Below are 10,720 nucleotides of genomic sequence, written 5' to 3'. Positions count from 1 at the left end.
TGTTCAAATGAAATAATACACCTGTTGTCACTGGCCTCACTGGATGTTTTGCACTGACCAAGCTCTCCAGCCACTAAAGAAATCCACAATAAACTCCATGGAGTCAAAGATGCAATTTATGAAGTTTATCATGCAAATTTATCAAACAAAGAAAGAAAAAATATACAAATATGAATTTCAGATCTAAATTACACAACAAGTACTACAATTAGTAGAGTAATGATTCAATGACAAGATATGCTGGGACATGAGTTAATTGACTGCTACATTAGCACAGAATTGCTATCATAATCAATCATCACACATAAAACACCAAAAAATTATAATAAGTGCTCATAATAATGACAAGACATTATTAAACAAGTTCATTTACAGACAGTGCAGTTCAAAGTGCTCTTAAAGGCAAGATGGAAATGGATGACCACAACCACATGGAGTACATTACACTGTTGCAGCACAGAACAGGCCACTTCCTCTTAGAATAGGAAAGTCAATTCACATTACAGGAGTGTCAAAATAAATGTCTCACAATAAAAGACTAAACTCAAAAGTCCAGCACACCTGTCATCAACGAAGTGATACTGATTAAACCCAAATAAAGATCAGTTGTTTCTATAGGATTTTCTTGACATCTTATTGGCTTCCTCAAACTGCTGAAGCTATGGTCTGCAAAGAGGTTACAAAGCATGTACAGGATCTTCATTAAAGATATTGATTTGTGTTGTGGAATCTTTATCAGGAAAAATAAAACTTCTGAGTCTCAAGGTTTTTGATGGCAAAAAGAAATGAGACTTTTATTACAAAGGTAACAAGAGCCAAGTTGGTTTGTAAAATGACTGCATGATGGAGATCTTGATACCAGAGTTCGTACAGTCATGAAAAACCTGGAAAAGTAATGGAATTTTAAAATGGCAATTTTCAGCCCTGGAAAAGTTTTGGAAAAATAAATAAACCCAGAAAGTTTTGGAAAAGCTATGGAAATTTGTTTCACAGATATCGGTCTACTTGAATATACAGTATCTCACAAAAGTGAGTACACCCCTCACATTTTTGTAAATATTTGATTATATCTTTTAATGTGACAACACTGAAGAAATGACAATTTGCTACAATGTAAAGTAGTGAGTGTACAGCTTGTGTGACAGTGTAAATTTACTGTCCCCTCAAAATAACTCAACACACAGCCATTAATGTCTAACCACTGGCAACAAAAGTGAGTATACCCTTAAGTGAAAATGTCCAAATTGGGCCCAAACTATTATATTTTGTGTGGGCACCATTATTTTCCAGCACCGCCTTAACCCTCTTGGGCATGGTGTTCACCAGAGCTTCACAGGTTGCCACTGGAGTCCTCTTCCACTCCTCCATGACGACATCATGGATTTGGTGGATGTTAGAGACCTTGTGCTCCTCCACCTTCCGTTTGAGAATGCCCCACAGATGCTCAATAGGGTTTAGGCCTGGAGACATGCTTGGCCAGTCCATCACCTTGGACTGGCTCCTTATTTTAAGAAACTGACTTTGGCCAGTGTATGAAGCAAAGAGTCTGCCATGTTATTTGATGAAAGCCTGAATCACTATTTACAGGCTAAACAGTTAGCCATGCGTGTCAGGATATGGGACGGGTACGAGGTGAGGACTAAATACATCGGCTAAGAGTATATGTGCCAGTCATCAGCTCAAGACATTGCTGAGCTGAAGATCCCTTCCTCACCATGTGTCAGTCAGAGCAACCATGCTGCTTTTCCTCTCTGATGAAACTGATTAAAGGTAAGGATAAACATGTATATATAAAATGCCATTTTCACTCATTTTCCATTTTACAACTCCTTATCTAGAGCAAGATATTGCATAAGTTTAAGTAGGTTAAAAAAAAGAAAAGCGCATTTTTATGTTTAGAAATGTGAGACAGAGAGCAGTGGAATTAATAAAACACAAGGTCTAGAGATGTGTTTTTTAAAAAGACGAACTTTTAACTTGAGCGACAACTACTGCCCGGCCCGCAAAGTGTTTTGATTTTTTTGGTCATCCCCCCCATTACAGTGGAAATGATAAAAGGAAGAGATCATGTGAAACTGCAATGGGTCTAGTTTTATTTGTGCATGCTAAAAACCGAGTGAAACAATGTAAATGTTAAATATATGATATAAAATTAAAAGTAAAAGTGAAACTAATGTGAATGTTTAGACTATATTTCATTGGTCTAGTTTTGTTACAACTAATGTAATGTTCCTTCTTGTAATTCATTGATATTTAAAAATGTTTACAAAATTAAAATACTAATAATTTGGAGTGTTTAGCTCAAACGATAATTTTGTAAATTTAATTTGATTGTAAATTTGCAAATTAAGTGATCAAACTGAATAATAAAATCCCTTAATGAATTTTTTTTGCAGGCCTCATGGGACGATTTCTGAAGGAAAAGCACTTGCAAAAGGCCACATCTACACTAAAGCTCCTCCATGTCCCTTTTAAGGACAGCAGTCTGCACAAGGACCATTTTCAGATTGATATTGGATTTGCAGCACAAGCCACTCTGACCCAAATCAAATCTTTCAAAAACATTTCAGAAAGGCATAGACTAGAGATTAAAATGGACTGTGAGAAACTCTTGATTACACTCCTTGAGAAGTTGCTGAAAAAGGCTCCAGTGCATCACACATTAGTGATAAGCATGCAGTGCCTTGACCGGAGACGCATGGCTGAATGTAAGGAACTGTGCGCAGGTCATATGAGAAAGATGCTGCACATACTTGTGGAAGCATAATATATACATGAGGCAATGTCTGATATCCTTCGAGAGTTTATGGAGTTTTGTGATTTGGCTGCTCTTCAGGCTAAGTTCAGGTAATTTGACCCAAAAAACCATTGAGTGTACATTATTCTGTATGAGACAATGGGGACAAAACCATCTTTTTCCTGAGTGTGGAATGTGGTGAAAATTCTGCTTGTCTTGTCACATGGAAATGTGGAGAGAGGCTTTTCCAACAATAAAGAATGAATCACTGAGAACCAGAGGGAGAGGTCTCTGGTGGCTCAGAGGCTCATTGTTGACTATGTCAGCTCTTTAGGGGGCATTACCGAAGGTAGAAATCACGAAAGAGCTGCTCCTTTTGGCTGCAGGAGCCAGGCAGAAGTACCATGGCTACTTGGATGAAGAGAAGAGGAAGAATGAATGAACAGCAAACTGTTGAGTTTAAGAGGAAGGCCCTCACAGATGAGCTAGACGTTTTGAAAAAGAACAGGGTTAGAATGGAGGTAGACATTTATGCTCTTGGGACAGCAGTGGATGAATATGCTGAAAAGGCTGAATCTTCAAGCAATCTGACCTTAATCACCAAATCCAACAGGTTCTGCTGAACTGCAAAAGAAAAGAAAGTATCTTTGCAGAAGATAGAAAAACATATTGATGAAAAGCTTGCAGAAATGAAAAAATAAACTCTGTTGATTGTTTTTGGGGAATGTGGAATTCAAATACAGACATTAACTTGTTAAAAATGGTTATCCAATGAGGTTAAATTTATGTCAGTTAAAGCTAATGACAATGTTTCTGGACATTTTTATTTATTTATTTTTTAGTTTAACATTGTCTTCCATTGACTTATGTTAATTACCTCCTATGGATTTATGTTAATAAATTTCTAAGGAATTCTCAGTGTTTGACATTATTTAATGTTATTGCATTACTGTATCAGTATTATTTAAATAAATGTTTTTTATTTTTAAACCACATAGCTGGTTTATTAATTTTATTTAAGATATGCTGTGGTAAATTTGAACATGGATTTTTATTCTTATTTCACATGTATACACAGATGTTTCATGGAATGTTAGGTCATGCATATTTACCTCAAAGTCATGGAAATTTATTTGTAAAAATGTTTACGAACCCTGTGATACACTATTTTATAGACGTTGAAAAGAGACTCTCTACAGCTCATCCATCTGTTATTTGATGAGTATAATGGAAGTCTTTTTAGTAAACTAACACACACACATCTTTAAACATTGGTGCACACAAGTGGCCTTATCAGCACGAGCATATTTTGTTTTTTTGTAACTTCTGGAATTTGAACAATGGACCACTCATAAAGCTTGGCAATGATAGTGGATACACGCTAAGGAAAAACAAATTCCAAGCTATTGAAAAGATACAGAGGACAGGCTCAATTGTATTCAAAAGATACAAACTAGCAGTGAGAAATGTGAAATCAATGATTTCCCACAAGCTGGAACTACTTTGAGAGTCAGAAGCTTCTCAGAGGCTGACTCTAAGGACTTAAATGGGTCCCCTGACAGACCTTCTATGACCAAAGAAAGGTCCCAGGAAGGTATGCAGGGCCTGCAGATGGGCCTCAGCCGCCTGACACCACGCATAAACCTTGAAGTTAGAGGATGTTGCCCCACAGAGGCTCCATCAACAGGTGCGTGGCTGGCCAAAATGGTGGCCACGTAAACCCTGATTGTTAAAGGAGCCCACCCCACTGAGAAACATTCTTGTAAGAACTCCAGGACTGTAGATATTGCACAGTTCACTGGGTTTACAGTGGATCCCTGTGGATGGGAATCTCCCAAGGAGTGCCATCTAGCAGGGATATTTTCTCTCTGAACCATATTCGAGCTGGCCAATATGGTGCTGTTAGCTGCAGACATAGACTGCCTTGGCGAACTCTCGCTAGAACTTGTGGGAGTAGAGCACTATGGAGCCACCGATTCCTGGGCCTCAGCTCCTGCCTCAACAGGATGTCTGCCCCCATATTCCCAGAATGTACATTGCACTCACTGACAAACTTTCCTCCTGCCCAGAGATGAATGAGTTGCGCCTGCCTGAACAGGGGCATGACATAATCTCCCTGGTGGTCAATATATGAGACCACCGGTGTGTTGTCTGTAAACACATGGTGACCTCTCAATTGAAGAAGAAGAAATTTCAGTGTGAGAAATATGGCCCACATTTCTAGGCAATTTATATGACACTCAAGATGAGGGAAGCTCCAGAGACCATAAGTTGTACAGCTGTCTAAGACTGTGCTCCAGCCCGTGAGGGAGGTGTCTGTCATTACTGTCTTGCGCTAAGGAGATACCCCTAGAGTGTGACCCAAGGCTAGAAACTGGGGACACTCAAATTCTCAGAGCACGTAGGCATCGCCACATGACACTGATTACGCTCAGAGGTTTCATCCTTGGATGAAACCACCAACTTCTTAGCCACCACTGAACAGTTTCCTGTGCAATAGGCCCATAAGCTCCAATAGTCTCCCAAGATACAGCTTTATCTTGCTCAATCTTGATAGGATTGACCCTACGCATGTTGGGGATAGAAATGCCCTCACTGTAGTAGAATCATTATAAACCCTAGAAAAGTTGTCCACTGCACTGGGGAAGCACACTTTTCTGAGGTTCAACCTGAGCCCCAAGCTCTTCATGTGGACGAGAACATCATCTCGATGTTGAACCGCCAGTTCCCTGGATCGTGCAAGAATTAACCAGTCATCCAGGTAGTTTAGTACACGGATACCCTGGAGTCACAGTGGAGCCAGAGTGACATCCATGTACTTTGTGAATGTGAGAAGGGATAAAGCTAGTGATATTTCTATGTGGAATTATGCCTCTTTCAGATCTATCGTCACAATCCAGTCCTCAAACTGAATCTGTGAAATGAAAAGTTTGGGCATCAGCAAAAACCTGTAAAAGGGCTGTAAAAACCTCCCTCCCTCAGGGAACGGGGTACATGTTCTATGGCCCCTTTGTCCAAGAGGGATATTACTTCCTGCGCTAATGTCGGGCTCTGATACTATGGTGAGCACACCTCTGAACTTGGGGGGGTCGAGCTCTGACCTGGACCCGGTAACCCTTCTCTGTGATAGACAGAACCCATGGAGGCACATGTGGCAGTAGTTTCCACGCTGCCAGACGGTCTTTTAGTGACATTAACTATTCTACATTATTGGAGGGAACACATCAGATTTTCGTTGCCCCGTGACAGCTTGCTGACCAGAGAACACTGAAAATTTGGGACAGCCTTGGCTAGGGTTGGCCCTACAGTAGCACTGGGGGCTGACTGTCCTAACAACCTCATATCCCCTGATACATCCCTCCACGGCCCCTCAGGACTGCTCTTCTTTGTCTGCTTGGCCTTTATGACCATTCTCAGATCAGGCCTAGTAGCAGGCCGCGACTGTGGCTTCCCAGTTCCCCTGGCTGTCAGCGGGGGTTGGCGGGCTGCCATACTCAACTTCGGTGTCTCCCTCGCACTAGTGCTGGCCCGGTCTCCACTCGTGGATGCCCGGGTGAACTCGGCACAACAGGGAAGGAACTGGCCGAATGCAGCCATATGTCGAGCTCCCTCAGCAGGTCTGCTTGGTAGGCCTGCAACACTGTCATTGTCTGCAGTGACCCACAAGCAAGACTACTACCGCATAGGCCTTGCCCACCAATGCCACGGTGGCCTTATATGGTGGCTTGGATGGCAAAGCCGGCCCCCCTAAATTACCTGCCGTCCATGGAGAGGGGTAGCTCGCAAACACCTCCTCCACCTTAAGCGTAGCTAAATAGCCATGCCGTTCATTCCCCACAATAGCCGAAAAATCCAACATCGTAGGGTTATAAATATGGCTTATGCATGGTTTTCCTCCACAAGTCTGATATTTTGTCATGCACTTCTGGAAGAACGGGGAGTTTTCTGCAGTGTAAGGGATTTACTTTCACTGGGGAGAAAAAAGCTCATCCAGCTTTAGTAATCACTTCAAGCAACTCTTCATATGCTGCTCTCATTTGTTAGCACATCATTCTCCCTCCTTGGAGTCAGAGAGGAATTATTACTATTATTTTTGTGTGTGTGTGTGTTTTTTTTTTTTCTTTTCATCCCTTTTGGCTTTCCATAGCGGAAGGAGGAGTCGCGACGCGAGCTCCAAAATCCAGCGGAGAGCCGGCCCGGAAGACAGAGCAAGAGATAGAGCAGCGCTAGTCTCCGGCTCTTCTTCCAGATCCATAAAAGATAACCCGGACCAGAGACTTCTAGCTTTCTCGGCAGCGGCCGGCCCAGATCCGGGAGGCTCTGAAACCCAACTCACTTCAGCTTCCGAGAAGAGCGCGAGTCGCGAGCAGAGCTACAATGAGGGAAAAAAGTATTTGATCCCCTGCTGATTTTCTACGTTTGCCCACTGACAAAGAAATGATCAGTCTATAATTTTAATGGTAGATTTATTTGAACAGTGAGAGACAGAATAACAACAAAAAAAAAATCCAGAAAAATGCATGTCAAAAATGTTATAAATGTTATAATATTTGCATTTTAATGAGGGAAATATGTATTTGACCCCTCTGCAAAACATGACTTAGTACTTGGTGGCAAAACCCTTGCTGGCAATCACAGAGGTCAGACATTTCTTGTAGTTGGCCACCAGGTTTGCACACATCTCAGGAGGGATTTTGTCCCACTCCTCTTTGCAGATCTTCTCCAAGTCATTAAGGTTTCGAGGCTGACGTTTGGCAACTCGAACCTTCAGCTCCTTCCACAGATTTTCTATGGGATTAAGGTCTGGAGACTGGCTAGGCCACTCCAGGACCTTAATGTGCTTCTTCTTGAGCCACTCCTTTGTTGCCTTGGCCGTGTGTTTTGGGTCATTGTCATGCTGGAATACCCATCCACAACCCATTTTCAATGCCCTGGCTGAGGGAAGGAGGTTCTCACCCAAGATTTGACGGTAAAACACCCCCAAAAAAAAAAAGAAAAAGAAAAACACCCCCAAAGAAAAAAAGAAAAACACCCCCAAAGCATAATGTTTCCACCTCCATGTTTGATGGTGGGGATGGTGTTCTTGGGGTCATAGGCAGCATTCCTCCTCCTCCAAACACGGCGAGTTGAGTTGATGCCAAAGAGCTCCATTTTGGTCTCATCTGACCACAACACTTTCACCCAGTTGTCCTCTGAATCATTCAGATGTTCATTGGCAAACTTCAGACGGGCATGTATATGTGCTTTCTTGAGCAGGGGGACCTTGCGGGAGCTGCAGGATTTCAGTCCTTCATGGCGTAGTGTGTTACCAATTGTTTTCTTGGTGACTATGGTCCCAGCTGCCTTGAGATCATTGACAAGATCCTCCCGTGTAGTTCTGGGCTGATTCCTCACTGTTCTCATGATCATTGCAACTCCACGAGGTGAGATCTTGCATGGAGCCCCAGGCCGAGGGAGATTGATAGTTCTTTTGTGTTTCTTCCATTTGCGAATAATCGTACCAACTGTTGCTACCTTCTCACCAAGCTGCTTGGCAATGGTCTTGTAGCCCATTCCAGACTTGTGTAGGTCTACAATCTTGTCCCTGACATCCTTGGAGAGCTCTTTGGTCTTGGCCACAGTGGAGAGTTTGGAATCTGATTGATTGATTGCTTCTGTGGACAGGTGTCTTTTATACAGGTAACAAGCTGAGATTAGGAACACTCCCTTTAAGAGTGTGCTCCTAATCTCAGCTTGTTACCTGTATAAAAGACACGTGGGAGCCAGAAATCTTTCTGATTGAGAGGGGGTCAAATACTTATTTCCCTCATTAAAATGCAAATCAATTTATAACATTTTTGACATGCGTTTTTCTGGATTTTCTTGTTGTTATTCTGTCTCTCACTGTTCAAATAAACCTACCATTAAAATTATAGACTGATCATTTCTTTGTCAGTGGGCAAACCTACAAAATCAGCATGGGATCAAATACTTCTTTCCCTCACTGTACCTAATGTAGGCATTACCATGTGCAGCCACTCGAGGCTGCCATCGCATGCTCTATCCCTAAACACTTCACCCAGAAAGTGTGCGCTACTCCTGTAATGAAACGGGTGCAAGCCATGAATTCTCTCACTCATATTTTTCTCTCTCGCTCATTCCTTTTTCTTCTTCTTCTTCTTTTTTTTAAAGGGATAGAAAAGTCCAGAGATTTTGAGAAAACAGAGAGACCATGAACCGTCTTTTTGTTTCTTTACACAAACAACCAACATGCAGTCTTTCGCTGAAGATAATAAGGCTGATGGAACGGTTCACAGGTGCCATATTTATATCACACGATGCATTCAATTGCCACGTCACCTGATCATGGCATGCCTATAAATGTAGGCATGATTTTACACAAGCTTCAGATGCCGGTCGTGCGCGAGAAGCGCTCCCTAAGTGTTATGCTAAATACGTCGATGGTCCCTTTGAAAGGGAACAAAGGCAATCTGAGTAAACAGTGTGGTTCTTTGGAGCTTTTGAGATAGCTTTGTAACTCTTCCCAGACCAACCCAAATCTTTCAATCACCTTTTTTCTCATAATTTGTGGAATTTCTTTCAACTTTGGCATAGTGTGTTACTGGTTAGACATTTTAATCAAATTCATGCTGTTGAAAAAGTTCTATTTAAGTGTTGATTTGATTGAACAGTGCTGAGAGTAATCAGGACTGGTTGCGTCTAGTCCAGCTGAATCCCATTCTAAATTAAATTTCATAGATTTTGGGAATTAGAACTATGGAGGCAAATACATTTTCAGACAGGCCCAGTTAGTGTTAGATAACTTAATTTTATTTATTGAAGTAAAAAAAAAAAATCATTTAAAAACTGTATTTTGTGTTTATTCTTGTTGCCTTTGTTTTATTTTAGATTTATTTTTAATTTCTGAAACAATTTAGCATGAGATATAAACAAAAACAGAAGAAATCTGTCTTTTTCACTGCACTGTAGATAGTAGTTTTGTCTCCTTTAATGTGCTACAGGCACAATATGATCTACATAGGAACAGTTTTTTCAGGTATTTGCAGATTAGGGACTATGTGAGGAAGCATTCACCCAGTCTTCAGGAGACTAATCCTGCTAAGTTTAATTATCTCTTGGGGCTTGGATGTGGGACCTGATAGCCCTACTCTATAACTTCACCTTCCATGGAAAGTATAAAAATACTGTGGGAGCAAGAACTGGGAGAGTAGATAAGTGACAAGCTTTGGGCTAATGGACCAGAGAACAGGCATAAATGTTCTATCATCTCAAGTTACTACCTTATTAAATATAAATTAATCCATTGACTTCATTATGCTAAAACAAAGCTACATAGAATTTTCCCAGATGATTCCCCATTATGTGATATGTGTCAGTTTAAGGAAGTTTTGTTCTCATTTTCAGCTAATATATTTGAAATTGTATCAGATATGTTACATAATGTATTGGAGCCTGATCCACTTCTGGTGATATTTGGAATCTCAAATAAACTTACCCAGCTTCAAAAATGTCAACAACAATTGCTGTCCTATGGGCTTTTTTAGTGGCAAAATAACATTAACTTTAAAGAAAAAAAAATACTGAGATCTCATCTGTTAAACTGTGGTGGGAAGAAATGATAAAGCTTTTAAATCTAGAAAAAAGTTTCCTTTTATTAAACAAGCTGGACCATTTAGATAAGATTTGGTTTCCCCTTCTCCACTATTTGGATAGTGTAGGTTAAGCAATTGTGCAGCGTTGACTGCCCCATTAATGTGACATATGGCTTAAGTCCCTACAGATGAGAGGGTTGTTATAAGGATAGTTTTATGTTTTATCTTTATGGTAATTTGTTTTGTTTTCCTTTTTCCTTCGGTCTCTTTTTGCATCTCTTAATAATCTTGAATTGCGCGAGCTATGTATCAGTAACTGTTGTATTGTTTGATTCCTCACTAAAAAGAATTAAACACAAAATAATAATAATAATAATAATAATAATAATAA

The 10,720-nt window shown here is 40.7% G+C and overlaps 1 protein-coding gene across 1 annotated transcript in view; it reads left to right on the top strand.

Annotated features, from left to right (window-relative positions):
• reln (reelin) overlaps positions 1-10,720 on the top strand; it is a 610,589-nt gene that overhangs the window by 452,378 nt on the left and 147,491 nt on the right. The window lies entirely within an intron of this gene.

Source organism: Ictalurus punctatus, chromosome 4, assembly GCF_001660625.3.
Source record: "Ictalurus punctatus breed USDA103 chromosome 4, Coco_2.0, whole genome shotgun sequence".
Taxonomy (NCBI): domain Eukaryota; kingdom Metazoa; phylum Chordata; class Actinopteri; order Siluriformes; family Ictaluridae; genus Ictalurus; species Ictalurus punctatus.
The sequence above is the reverse complement of the archived record's forward strand: the minus strand, read 5'-3'. Positions and strand labels throughout refer to the sequence as shown.